At 31.7% G+C, this 13,579-nt stretch overlaps 1 non-coding gene across 1 annotated transcript; it reads left to right on the top strand.

The window, feature by feature from the left end:
• Positions 1 to 299: 299 nt before the first annotated feature.
• Positions 300 to 406, top strand: LOC121208853 (small nucleolar RNA R71). Its single transcript, XR_005903977.1, has one exon. It is a non-coding gene; the product is annotated as a small nucleolar RNA R71 (small nucleolar RNA).
• The last annotated feature ends 13,173 nt before the right edge of the window (positions 407 to 13,579 follow it).

Genomic DNA, 13,579 nt, shown 5'->3' with positions numbered 1-13,579 from the left:
CATTGCATTACTGGGTGAACCTGTGACGAACTAAGAAAACCATCAATCTTTTTATTCAAGAGTTTTACCTGATTTGACAGCATGGTGACCGAATCGACGTTATAAACACTGACTATTTTCGTTGGCTTTGTCCTCATGACTTGCCACTGATAGTTATTCAGTGACACATCTCCTCAATAAACTCATAGGCATCTTCAGGTGTTTTATTATTGATGGTTCTGCCAGTAGCTGCATCAACCATTTGCTGAGTCGAAGGATTCAGACCATCGTAGAATGTTTGAACTTGGAGCCAAAGCGATAACCCATGGTGAGGGCACCTTCTCAGTAAGTCCTTGTATCTCTCTCATGCATCATAGAGGGTTTCTAAATCCATCTGCACAAAAGAAGAGATATCATTACGTAATTTAGCCGTTTTAGTAGGCGAAAAATATTTTAGTAAGAATTTTTCGGTCATTTGTTCCCAAGTAGTAATTAACCCTCGTGGTAACGAGTTCAACCACTGTTTAGCTTTGTTCCTCAATGAAAAGGGAAACAATCGAAGACGTATGGCATCATGAGAAACGCCATTAATTTTAAATGTATCGCATAGTTCTAAGAAGTTGGCTAAATGAACGTTGGGATCCTCATCCTGCAAACCATCAAACTGAACAAACTGCTGTATCATTTGAATTGTGTTAGGTTTTAATTCAAAAGTATTTGCAGCTACAGCAGGTCTAACTATGCTCAATTCAGTTCCTGTTAAAGAAGCTTTAGCATAATCATATATAGTGCGTGGAGCAGGATTTTGATTAACCGCAATTGTAGGAGGAAGCTGATTGCCTTGGTTTTTAGCCATCTCTTCGGTTGGCGGTTGAGTATCGTCTTCTTACTCATTCTCTGTGTATCTTAAGCTTCACCTTATTTCTCTTTGATTTCTACGAACTGTACGATCGATTTCTTCGTTAAAAAGTAATGGTCCTGACGGGTTTCTTCTAGATATAAACTATAAAAACCTGCCAAGAGAGGGAAAAAGAAGATTAATAAATAATAATAAAAAAATTAAATTAAATTGCAAGAAAAATAAATGGCTAAAGTAATAAAAATTGAGCGTTCCTAATATCTTAGTTCCCCGGCAACGGCGCCAAAAACTTGATCACGTTATTTCGTGATAGGTTTCAAATACTTATAATTAATCGTTCTTGAAACTAACTATTATCGCGATGTAGGCAAGTGTACCTATCGAACAGTAGTATAATTTTAGCAAGACCGAATTGTCGAACCCGAAAGAACTAAAAGTACTAGTAATGAATATCTTTTTATTATCTAGCCTAAGAATAAAGAGGTTTTTGTTTTAACAAACTAATTATCTAAACTAAGAACGTACAGATAATGGAATTGAGGAATTGCTTTTGGGAAAATCAATTGAATGAAGACAATACCTAAGGAAAAATCCACCTAGACTGTACTTGTTATTCTGGCTCCGAATCGGACGATTTATTCATTTAACTTGTTCCGTAGAGATCCCTAAGTTATGTTATTATCCCTATTCAAGACTAATAACATCTAACCCCTAGATTGAATAACCGAGACTTTTCTCTAATTAACACTGTGGGTTGCATTAACTTGATCTATGGATCCCCTTATTAAGTTTCACCCTAATCTGAAAAAATCTTGTCACCCTATGTCTAGTCGCGCAATCAACTCCGCTTAATTATTAGACAGGGTCTATTCCTCCTCTGAATAAGAGCTTATCTTGAATAAGTATCTTGGGATATCAAAACAAGAATTAAGAACACATAATTAAGAACAAGTTAAATATTTATCATACAATTCAGAAAATAATAACAAGATTCGTCTTAGGTTTCATTCCCCTTAGGTATTTAGGGGATTTAGTTTATAACTAAATAAGAAAACATCTCAGAATAATAAAGAATACAAAACATAAAGAAAACCCAAAACTCCTGAAGGGGAATTGAGGAAAGATCTTCAGTCTTGATGATAAATCCGGCTTCTGAGATGAATCAATCGACTTCCTTGGAGTAATTCCTTACTCCCTATTCTGTGTGTCCTCTTTTCTCCTCTTCTAGGGTGCATTTATAGGCTTTGGAATGCCTGTGAGCCCTCAAAATTAGCCTTTTCTGAATTGGACTCAACTTGGGCTCGGCAAGGACATGCCCGTGTGTGATTACTTCAGGCCGTGCTCGAGCCTGTTACAATGGCACGGATGTGTGGGATGCCTGTGTGAGGAGGTCTAGGCCGTGTTGAGTTCGTACTTTGGCCCATTTTCTCCGTTTTTGGCCCGTTTCTCGTTCTTTTCTCTCTCCTATGCTCTCCTAAGTATAAAACATGAAATTAAAGCATTAGGAGCATTGAATTCACCAATTCTAATGGAAAATCGTCCATAAAATGCATTAAACATGGGGTAAAAATATGTATAAATTACGGTTTATCAAATTCAAGCTTGGCTGAGAGCTTCTAACCTCTCCAATGGTGGTTTCGATTTGTTTAGAGAAAAGAAGATGATGATAACATTTTTGGCCTTTTATTTTTTTAATTTCTATTTAATTATCAATTTACAATTTTTCCCCTTTTAAAATTAATCAAATTTCATGCATTTCATCACCTTTTTTAGTTTAGTCTTTTTTACCTAATTAACTATTTAAATGTTACAATTTCTTAACCAAATTTTAATAAGACTCTAATAATTACTCATAAACATTAAATAAATAATAAAATACTGACTCAATTGTCGAAATTGTGATATCAAAATCACTGTTTTTGACACCATCGAAAATGGGTTGTTACAGGGTTAGAATAATGACACGATCTCTGCAAGAAATTTTTAATGCGAGAAGAGAATTTTATTTTCCATAATCCTTTTCACTAATCTGATCCTAAAGAACTTTCCGAACAAGAAGAGTTAGAAGTCTACTGAAAGAAAATATTTCTAAGTATATAATACGTTGAATGAACAACATAGATGTTTTTTCAGTTATGGTGCCAAACCAAAAAGTCACCAATATGTGAAGGGTTTATAGGGATGTTTTTGATAATCTGTTGCGAATTTGAGTTAATCTTACTATTGATATACAAGTGTACGCTGTCATCAATAGGTAATAAAGTAGTGAGTATAAGGGTTACCGTCTCTATAGGGACTGTATATGTGAATAAATAATTACAAAATTAATTATTAATCAATTTGACGAGTAACGAAGATTTGGATAGGAGGACTTAATTAAGGACTTTAACTAAATTAAGCTAAACTAAGAATGTAAAATAAATTAAACGACAACACAAAAGAGAATAATAGTAGAAAAGCTTAACATAAAGTTAAACAATAATGACATGAAAGGCTAGAACAAATATTTCTCTTTAACATGCAATTATTAAAAATCATGCTATAAAATGTTACGATTAATTCGTGGCAATATGATAATTTATTAATTCAATTTCTTCAACCTATAGGCTTCTCTCGAAATCCTACATTAATCTTTTAGTTGCTTAATATATATCTATGCCAAATTAACATCAAGATCACCTTATCAAGCATCGTCCATAAAGACTATGCATGTAACGATTATCTCTCAATATCGACATCAACATGCACCATTCAAGTTGTGTGTCTATCAATAATTATCTATTCTCAAATTAAATAATTAATTCATTTTACTTACAAATTACGGTTATGCATTTGTAAAACATGTAATTCCTAGAATGAATAAACAATCATAAGCACAAACATTAGTAGCAAAGAATCAATAATAACATGTAAAAGATTCATAATCATTCTAGCAAAACAATATTAAGTCATGATCATTAAATTGAAAGCAAGAAGACAATTCGAAATCATGTTCATCAACACAACAACAAAACAACAAAACAACAAATAAGATAAAGGAAATATGAAATATGAATATCCAATGGTGGTTCTCCGTGGCTCATACATGTTTAAGAAGAGATGCTAGCTAAATCTGGTTGTTTTTCGTGGCTAACTTCTACTTGCTCTCTCACGAAGGCTCTTCTCTTCTCCTAGGCGTTACTCTCCCCTTAATTCTCAAGATTGAGTTTCTCTTTTCAGCACTCAACTTTTGAGAAGAATGCTCTCAATTGTTGTGTGTGAAGATGTTTTTAAAGTGTAGCTAGTGCTCCCTATTTATACTAGTAAGCCTCCCTTGTCCCTTTACTATTTTTAGGCATCTCACCCTTGTTTTTTTACATGTAGGTGGAAAGTTCCTTGGTTTGGGGGAAGAGGTGGACGATTTTCTTGATTTGTGGAGGAGTTGTTTGATTCTCTCCATAATTGATTTTGTGGTTGTGGTAGGTGAATACCAAGTCATATGGACAGTTTTGAGGTCTCTTATCCTCTCTAGTAGACTGTTTGGGCCTCTCATTCCCTTAGTGGACGGTTTGAGTTCTTCCTTTGTTGGATTAAACGGTTTGGGCTATCTATATTTATCCATCTACTCTCCCATTGGGTTGAGAAGAGGTTTAAAGTCCAACAAGTAGAAATGAGGCATCAAAATATGTGCATTTCTGATATTGACCCCGCTAGTCTAAGGTTGCAACAATGTTGCGGCATTGAGCATCAGAATATGCATTTCTGTCATTTCTTTCTTCTGATTCCATTAGTCACCTTTATGGATTAAAATTACCTATTTTAGCAAAGAAATCGACCAAAGTGAATTATTCAAAAAAAAATTACAATAAATAGAAATTTAAACAATTACAACACAATTTGTCATTAATCACCCCGGACTTGAATGCAATTGTAAGTTAAAACGCATTAAAATAACTATATATTTTAGAGTTATCAAAATCTTAACCTCTTCCTTCGAAAACCAAGAATCAAGCATATCATAATTCCAATCATTTCTATCATTGTTGAAAAGGTGATGAACCAAAACAGGTCTATTGGCTCTCAGACAGGGTAACCTAACTCTCCCATCATTGTGATAAGATAACCATTTGTCATCCCATATGAGAATATTCCTACCATTGCTAACATTCCATTTAATAACCATATTCAAAACTCTAACCCCCTTCAAAGAGACTTTGCCAAACCCAAGATCCTTTAGGTTTGCCTTCAACTTCAATTAGGTTTTTGTTTGAACTAGGACCAGTTCATCTAAAGTTTAAAAAGTTTTGTTTTTATCATTTTCATTTTTACAAAATATTTTTAGTGAACACAATAAAAATAACTTTTCATTTTTTTTTCTAATTTTCACATATTTTCAATTTCCATAATCACTTTTTTGAAATTTGAATCAAATATATTTTCTTCAATGTTTTTCATTGAAACCAAACGCGCCCTAAATTTTCTCTTTTTTTTAAAAAAAAATATTTTTTAAATATTTAATGACACATGTCAACATTCTATTGATTGTAGGTCCAAAATCTAATAGTATTAATCAAAAACTAATAAAAGGAACCAACTTAACTTAAGGTTTTCAAATTTAAGTACCAATTAAATAAAATAATATTAATAAATAAATACAAATTACCACATTCAAATACGTCTCAATATATTAATTTTTTATAACTATAACCTTGTATCAAACTTCGGTCCAAGAAAATTGCTAGTTTCACATGTTTGTGAACTTGGAATTTCTTTTAAATGGATATTCTATCTTTTTAATAAATTTTAAAAGGGTAAACTATAAAAATAGTAATTTTTGTTTGGCTCAGATTATATTTTAGTCATTTATATTTGAAATGTTACGTTTTAGTCATTTACATTATTGTTTTGTTATGAAGTGGTCACGTAGGACTGTCACGTAGAACCGCCGTTAGGGATGTAACGGAGCTTAACAGTAGAGTAACCATTTCGTAACAAGACGATAAAGTAAGTGACTAAAACGTAACATTTCAAACAAAAATGACTATTTTTTATAGTTAACCCATTTAAAAAAAATAGCAATAGATTAATATGATAAATAAAACAAAGTTAACGCAATATTTTAATATTTGAAACGAAAAATATATAAAAAAAATTAATTCGCTGTGTCGTCTTCTAGATGAAGGCGATTGAATCTGAATGCCTTTGGGGTGAGAAATTGGGCAGAGATATTTTATTTTATTAATTTTTGAAAAATTAAAAATGAAAATAATCAAGATTTTAAAATCTGTAAAGTATATACCTCTACCCAAGTTTAGCTCCATTATAAAATAAAAATTCAAAGAAGAAAATATCATCTCATTTAAATTTAATAGGTTTTTTTCTATATTTTATTTTATTAATAATATTTATATATCTTTCACAAATCTAATTATATGTTTTATACATGTATTTTTACTATCAGTTTTTATTTATTTTCAATCTCATGAAATTCTTATAACTTAAATTTTCTGTACTACTAAAATAATTACAAATAGTAGCACAATGAAGCCATGCATTTTAAAAATACCATTTTTAATTTTTTAGGCAGAAGGTTGATGATTGTAAAGACGGATGTTTAAGGGACTGACTGTTGCAATCTAGGTGGAAAATAATAAATTTGGAAAGAGTATGGGTAAATTATATTGAAAATTGTCTCATACATAATTTTTAGAGCTTTTTAATTTTAAAAGTGGGGTGTAATAAAAAATTATATTTTGGGTGTCTAAAGTTGTATTCACAATTGTTTTTAAAAAGCATTTTTTTGGAGTAAAAACAATTTTCAAACCATAAGTTGAACAAATTATTTTAGAAAGCAAAAGCCTTTTTAATAAATGTAAAAAAGCTACATTTTATAGATTTTGGGCTTGGAAAATCATTGTTAGAGTCAAAAGTTATGTTTTTAATCCTCATTTTATCATCCAATGTATTTCTTATAATATTTATATAGGGTATATACTGATTTTCCATTTGAAATTTATTTTAAATCTATAGTATTATATCTTTGATTTTGTATTGATTATGTTTATAATGATTTTAATATTTAAAATATGGTTTATATATTTAAAATAAAATTTACAAATAACTTATATTAGTTGCTTAAAAAAGTAGTTAAAATTTTTATTTTATATATCAAAACATTAATAATGAGTTGAACTTTAACGCTCGACTCATTGGCTAAGGGTGCTAATCTCTATAGTGATGTTGTAGGTTTGAATTGTAACAATTACCTATTAGTGGTATGTGTGGGATATTGATTTACTTGTGCTAGTGTCACGGGGCTAAAACTTTAGCTTAGCAAATCGCGCAACCTTAGGCGATTTCTTAAGTTCAAATCCGCCTAAGTTAGGCTTACACTCAAAAAATGAGAATTCTCATAGAAATTCTCTAAGGCACCAAAACAAAGCAAAAGCAAACTCGAAAGAGAAAGACGCCACGAATGAACAAAAAAGCCACAGAAAAATAGCGCACACCAAGTGTTTGAGTAAATGTTTTCCTAAAAGTTTTCTATTACTTTGAAGGTTTACAATTGAGTGCTTACAAATGAGGGAATGCCTCTAATTATAGTTAAGTTCCCCTAGATCCAACGGTACATATCGAATTACATCAACGGCTAGGATTAATGCCTATCTACAGTATAAGAGTCATAAGAGATTTAAACTCTATACGTCTTTATCCCTTAGGATTTACAATAACTACCCAGGTAACTCTAGTTCTACAGGAGTGTTTTACTGGGCCACCAAAGCTTCAAGTAGATAGGCTTCTCCATGTGTTGCACGAGTTGGACCAGTTCAAGCAAGTCAAATTAGGCTCATTTAATAAATTGACCTACATGGAACATTCTATACACAATAGTCACGAGCTTTGATATGCGGCCCATGACATTCTCCCCTACCCATTCTCGCGACACTCACGTCATGTCCCTAGAATGACATTGATTTGATTCGTCTCAAAACGGTCTCGATGCCTCGGCTAATTCTCAAATAGTCTCTCTGTCGGGTAGTTCCGCTCCTCGAAACATTTGTCTCGACTTATGTCTCCGTTGTTACCTAACTCGAATTGTATTTCTCTCTTGTACATCTCGATTGTAAGAGACCACTACTCTTACTTGCTCCTATTGTGACTTACCTCGATTAGAATCCTCTTGATCCACATAAAAAAAAACTTTGGCACGCTCACATTGAACATCAAGTTAACCTTGAATATTGCTGCTAACTTTGGCCTGTAAGTCTCTCGACTTTCCTGCTTCAGAACTCTAAAATGGCCCATTTGTCTTTGCCAAGTCAACAGTAAGTCATAATTTAAAATACTAGATAAGTTTTTGAGATGTACCTCACTCATAACATTTACTCGATTCAATTTTCTAGTTTGCATCACTACTTTTCCCACAAAGTTTGATGCACCACCCACCTCTCTAATGAACGGTAGCCCTAGAGATAACTCAACAGGCTTCATATAGGTATTCTACCCTTTTAGTTTTTCAAAGGGGTCTTTGTTGCACTCCAATCTACCAAGTCTATATCCCCACGACACAGAACATCACAGGCTAGTTATATTGTCAACAATACATTGGTTCCACCCATCATGTCTCACCTCACCAACACAATGCATTATTGTTGTCAAGTATCCAAGATGCATAAACAATCGGCAAAAAGAACCAAAAAAGCATTAATCTTATCAAGGAAATTCAAGCCAAGAACAAACTCATAATCATCCAAGTGAATTACCTAAGGTCTTCCTTTCATTTTCATTAACCAATCTGTAGCTTAAACCCTTGTGCTACTCTCACAGTTGGGACCTTTTTGAAATTTACGATCTTGATCTTCTTGGTCGATTTACTATCTGAGAGATCAAGTTTCCCGCGGCTTTCTTCGATATGAATAAGTCTGATGTTCCCATATCAATAGTACTCTTTCTTTAACCTACAATGTTGATGTCCACAAACATTAACTCTTTCTGCTTGTGATCCTTCTTCACTTTTGTAGAATTAAGTATAATTAACCTAAGTTTTAAAGTCTCACCCTCTGGCTTCGCATCATCTTCTTTAGTAACTGCGAACAGCTTAGATTGCTCTGGCCAATCCCACATCCTATGCAAGCCACAACATAAATAACACTTCATTAACTTTTTTTCTCATTCTTTCTGATCTTCTTAGCTTCGACAGAAACACAATCAAACTAAGTATCATCATTGCTTTGTTTGGCTCATAACATATTTAATGTTAAAAAGCACAGATTTCTTTGAATAGTCCCTTACCATATATAGACCATAAAAAAGAAAACATTTCACTAGCCCCTTCGGTTTATTGTTGGGCTTCCACTTCCTATTAGGTAGTTTCTCATTGCCACCATTCTTATCATTACCCCCGTTGCCATTTTTAATTTGTCCCTCTTCCTCATAGTCTCCCTCATCATTGCCTGTCTATCTGGGTTTGGAAGATTTGAACTTGTCTTTCCTTAGACCAAGCTCGATAAAGGACTCCGTCTCGATCATGGCTAAAGTAAGTTCAGTGATGCCCAATTGGCGCAACTCCTATTTTGCCTACGGCTTCAACCCATCTCTAAACAAGTAGAATGCTTCTTTCTCATTCAATTTAGAGATTTAGAGCATCAATTTGTTGAAGTCTTTGACATACTCCTAAATAGTGTCTTATTGCGTAAGTCGTCACAACTTAGCACGAGCCCAATCATCGGTATATTGTAGGTAAAATTACTTTTTAAGTTCTTTTTGAAACTCTTCTCATGCCTCAATCACGATCTCACCTCGTTTCTTATCTGTGGACCTACGATGCCACCATAAGAGAGAGACATAAGTAAAATAAATTGCAGTAATATTTACTTTAGTGGCATCAACCATGATGCCATCGCACGGAAGTATCGTTCCATCCCCATAGAAATTGTCCAAATCCCTTGCGGACCTTGTTCCCTCAAACTCTTTCGAGTTGGGAACATCCAGTATGTGTTGCTTCGGTCCCAAAGCTAACATCTCATTACCTAGAGCAATTTTATAGATAGTAAGCTCCCCTTTGAGCTCCGCAACATGTTCCTTCAAAATTGTTCTCATGGCTTCGAGAGCATCATTCTTCTTTGACTGATCACCCTTGGAGAAATTTATGGCTTCTTTCATCACATCTCGATTGGCCCTAAGAGCCTTTGCCTCATAGTCTTAGAGTTGTTTTTTCATCAATTCAACTCATATCGCAGATAGACTCCTCAAGATTGACCACTTCACCTTCCAAAGTCAATAGAATATCCCTTAATCTGATATTTTTCTTGGACCTCCCACGAGTTTCTATCGGGACATTCTGTTCACATCCTCTTTTTTGTCATCACATTTAGTATCTTCGAACACTGGCTCTAATACCAAATGTCACGATGCTAGAATTTTAGTCTGACAAACCGCACAGCTTTATGAAATTTCTTGGATTCAAATCCACCTAAGTCAACTTTACACTCGAAAAATAAAAATTCTTGCAGAAATTCTCTAAAGCATCGAAGCAAAGAGGAAGCAAACTCGAAAAAGAAAAAAAAGCCACAGAAAAATAGTGAAAACCAAGTGTTTGAGTATATGCTCTCCCAAAACTATTCTATTACTTTGAAGGTTTACAATTAAGTGATTACAACTAAGGGAGAAGACCTCTATTTATAATTGAGCTCCCACAGATATCACGATACAATTCGAATTACATTAACGACTACGACTAGTTTCTATCTACAATATGAGAGTCCTAAGGGTTTAAACTCATACATCTTTATCCCTTAGGATTTACAATAATTATCCTGGTAACTCTAATTCTATTGGGGTATTTTATTAAGCCACCAAAGGTTCAAGTAGATGAATTTCTCCATTTGTTCCATGATTCGGGCCAGTTTTAGCGGATCAAATGAGTCTCATTTAATTAGTTGTCCTCCATGGGACGTTCTATGCGCAATGGTCACGGGTTTTGATCTGCGACCCGTGACACTAATAGGGTGTTGATTTTTATAATTTATTATAATTTAAGTTAATATATTACATATATCATAATATTAATAAATTTGAATGTCATTTAAATACATTTTAGATACATATTTTTACCTTACAACATCATAATTAAAATGAATAATTTAACTTTTCAAATTCACTTTTTAACAATAAAATTATCACTTAAATTTCAAACCAAACTTTGTTAAAACACCTTAAGGTAGGTTTTATAAGTATACTTTGATCAATTTTCTATTCAGTTGGGAATCGGTCGATAACTATTGACCTACCAACCAATGACAGAGCCACATACACCATTGTGGAGTCACCTAACCTCACAAAGAAAAAATAGAATAAAAAATTATTTATATTTTTTATAATTGGTGTATTGACCCTGTAAAAAATTTAAAAATAATCTCATAAAAGATATGTTCTCACAAAAAAATTGAAAAAAAGGCCTACCAAAAATTTTAAAAAATAATTATTTTGTAAAACAATTTATTTTATATAAAAATAAATGAATCTCTCTCCACCACTAAAACCCAAAAATCTTTAATTCCTTTATTTTCTTCCAACACTCGTTACTTTTCTCTCAAAATTTTCTTATTCTCTCACACACTCTCTAGAATTTTTATAGAATAGGTGTTCAATCTTTCGATACTTTCAAGTGGATCTCCCTAATGTGGTGACAACGTTTATTTTCATTTCAAGTTTTATTGATTAAACTCTAGAAAATTAATAGGGTAACTTTACTTATGATAGATTAGGATTTTTATGCAAGGTTTAATTTTATTTATTGAATGATTTTGAGATATTGATTTTGTATTAGATTCTCAATATCGTAATTTAGTATTAACTTTTAGAGGTTGATTAATATAAATCATTAAAAAAATTAAGATTGATTGTACTTATAATCTTCAATTTCTTGAAAATTAATTAGAAAATTATTATTTTTATTTAGAATTTGTTGTTGCCATTATGATTATTGTGCATCTTGTATTTAAAAATTTGATTTGCATTTTCATGACACCAAAAAGTAGTTAAATGATTTTTATTTTTGTAAATAAAAATTACTAGTTATATGTTGGCTTCATGAACACCTTTATGTGTTTAAGACTTAGATTTATTTGTTCTAAATACTTAACAAAAATAAAAACAAAATCTATTAGTGAAATAAAGGAAGAAAAAGAAAAATAATTATGTATTAATTCATTTGAATTTTATAAATATTTTAAATTTTGAAGAATTAACACCACAATCTAAATTTCCTAACCCCTCCATTACCATCTGTTGTTGAAGTAGAAGGTGGAACGTGACGAGATCCCATACCAATCTAACAAAAAAACAATGAAATGCATCATACAAATATGCACAAAACATTTGAAATTGCTTTTCTGTCTTCATTTTAGGAACAAACTTTGATGATTACAAACAAAATACTACCAACTCTAATCGTAGATGGATCCAATAATTTAGCAAGCGCCAATTGGTATTAAGTACGCTGTGTGCCGGTTGTTACATTTACCCATTTCCAACATATTACAAAACATCAGCTGGAAGGATCCCTTGTTTATATATATGTGTGGGCATGAAATTACAATTTCCTGTTTTGGGGAACATCTTTTTATATGCCAACTTGATGCTGTCCATGCCCTCAAACCAAGCATGTGAACCACTTCTGGCATCTGCCTTCATTCTCCTAATATATATATATATATATATATCAAGCTAAAAGTCGGATTATTTATTTGTAGATCAATGTTTTTGGATTATTTATTTGTAGATCAATGTTTTCTGATTTAAACTTTTTATTTAAAATTATTTCAAAATTTTTAATATTTAATAAAATCAGGCCAAGGATTAAATTAGCAAATATAAAATGCATAAAAAATCTTTATGTTCTGATCCTCTAATCTAATTTGGTTGGGAAAGAGGTGGGGCATAAGAGTTGGTTGTCTTTCATGGACTAGTCGTCGATTGTGATAGAGGGTGGGAACCTTTTGAGATACACTAAAAAACAGGCATTATAAGTTTTCACTTTCACAAATCCCTAGAAGCATCTCAACTTTTGTCCCCCTTTGATTTCTGTGCATTTCATTTCATATAACAATCATCCCATATAACTTTTTTATTAATTTAATTCTTTGCAGAATTCTTTCACCCCATTAATATAAATAAAATAAAATAAATCCCAAACTAGGAAATGTTTCTCCATATTGTTCAAAATAAAACAAGTTTTAGATCATTGTTACACAATTTCTTTTTCTATCTTTTTCATCCCAACTAGCAAAATTTTTTTTTCAATTGGAAATCAGATTTAGCAAACCGATTTTTAGCAAAATTTGTTCTATTTTGGACAATATTAATGAGGGTGAAAAACCTCAAATTTTTTAAAATTTTAAGTAATTATAATTATTTCATATAAGTAAGTATATTACTTATGATTTATTAAATAAAAATGATATTATTTTAAATTTTTAAAAAAATATTTAAATTTTCTATTAATTATATTTTTTAAATAATAATAATCTTTAATGAGTGGCATTAAATATATCAATTTAATAAACTATTAAGTTCTCTGATTAAATATTCTACTATGAATTTGGAACTTTATAAATTTATAAATTGCTTGCTTGAATTTAATAACTCATAATTAATTAATTAATTAATTTGATCACTTATACTAATTAATTAAACTTGTTAGATTTATGAATTTCATAATTCGTCATATTAAAGAATATAAAATAAAAAATACATAAAAGT

This window comes from Gossypium hirsutum, chromosome A10 (genome assembly GCF_007990345.1).
Source record: "Gossypium hirsutum isolate 1008001.06 chromosome A10, Gossypium_hirsutum_v2.1, whole genome shotgun sequence".
NCBI classification, from domain to species: Eukaryota; Viridiplantae; Streptophyta; class Magnoliopsida; order Malvales; family Malvaceae; genus Gossypium; species Gossypium hirsutum.
The sequence above is the reverse complement of the archived record's forward strand: the minus strand, read 5'-3'. Positions and strand labels throughout refer to the sequence as shown.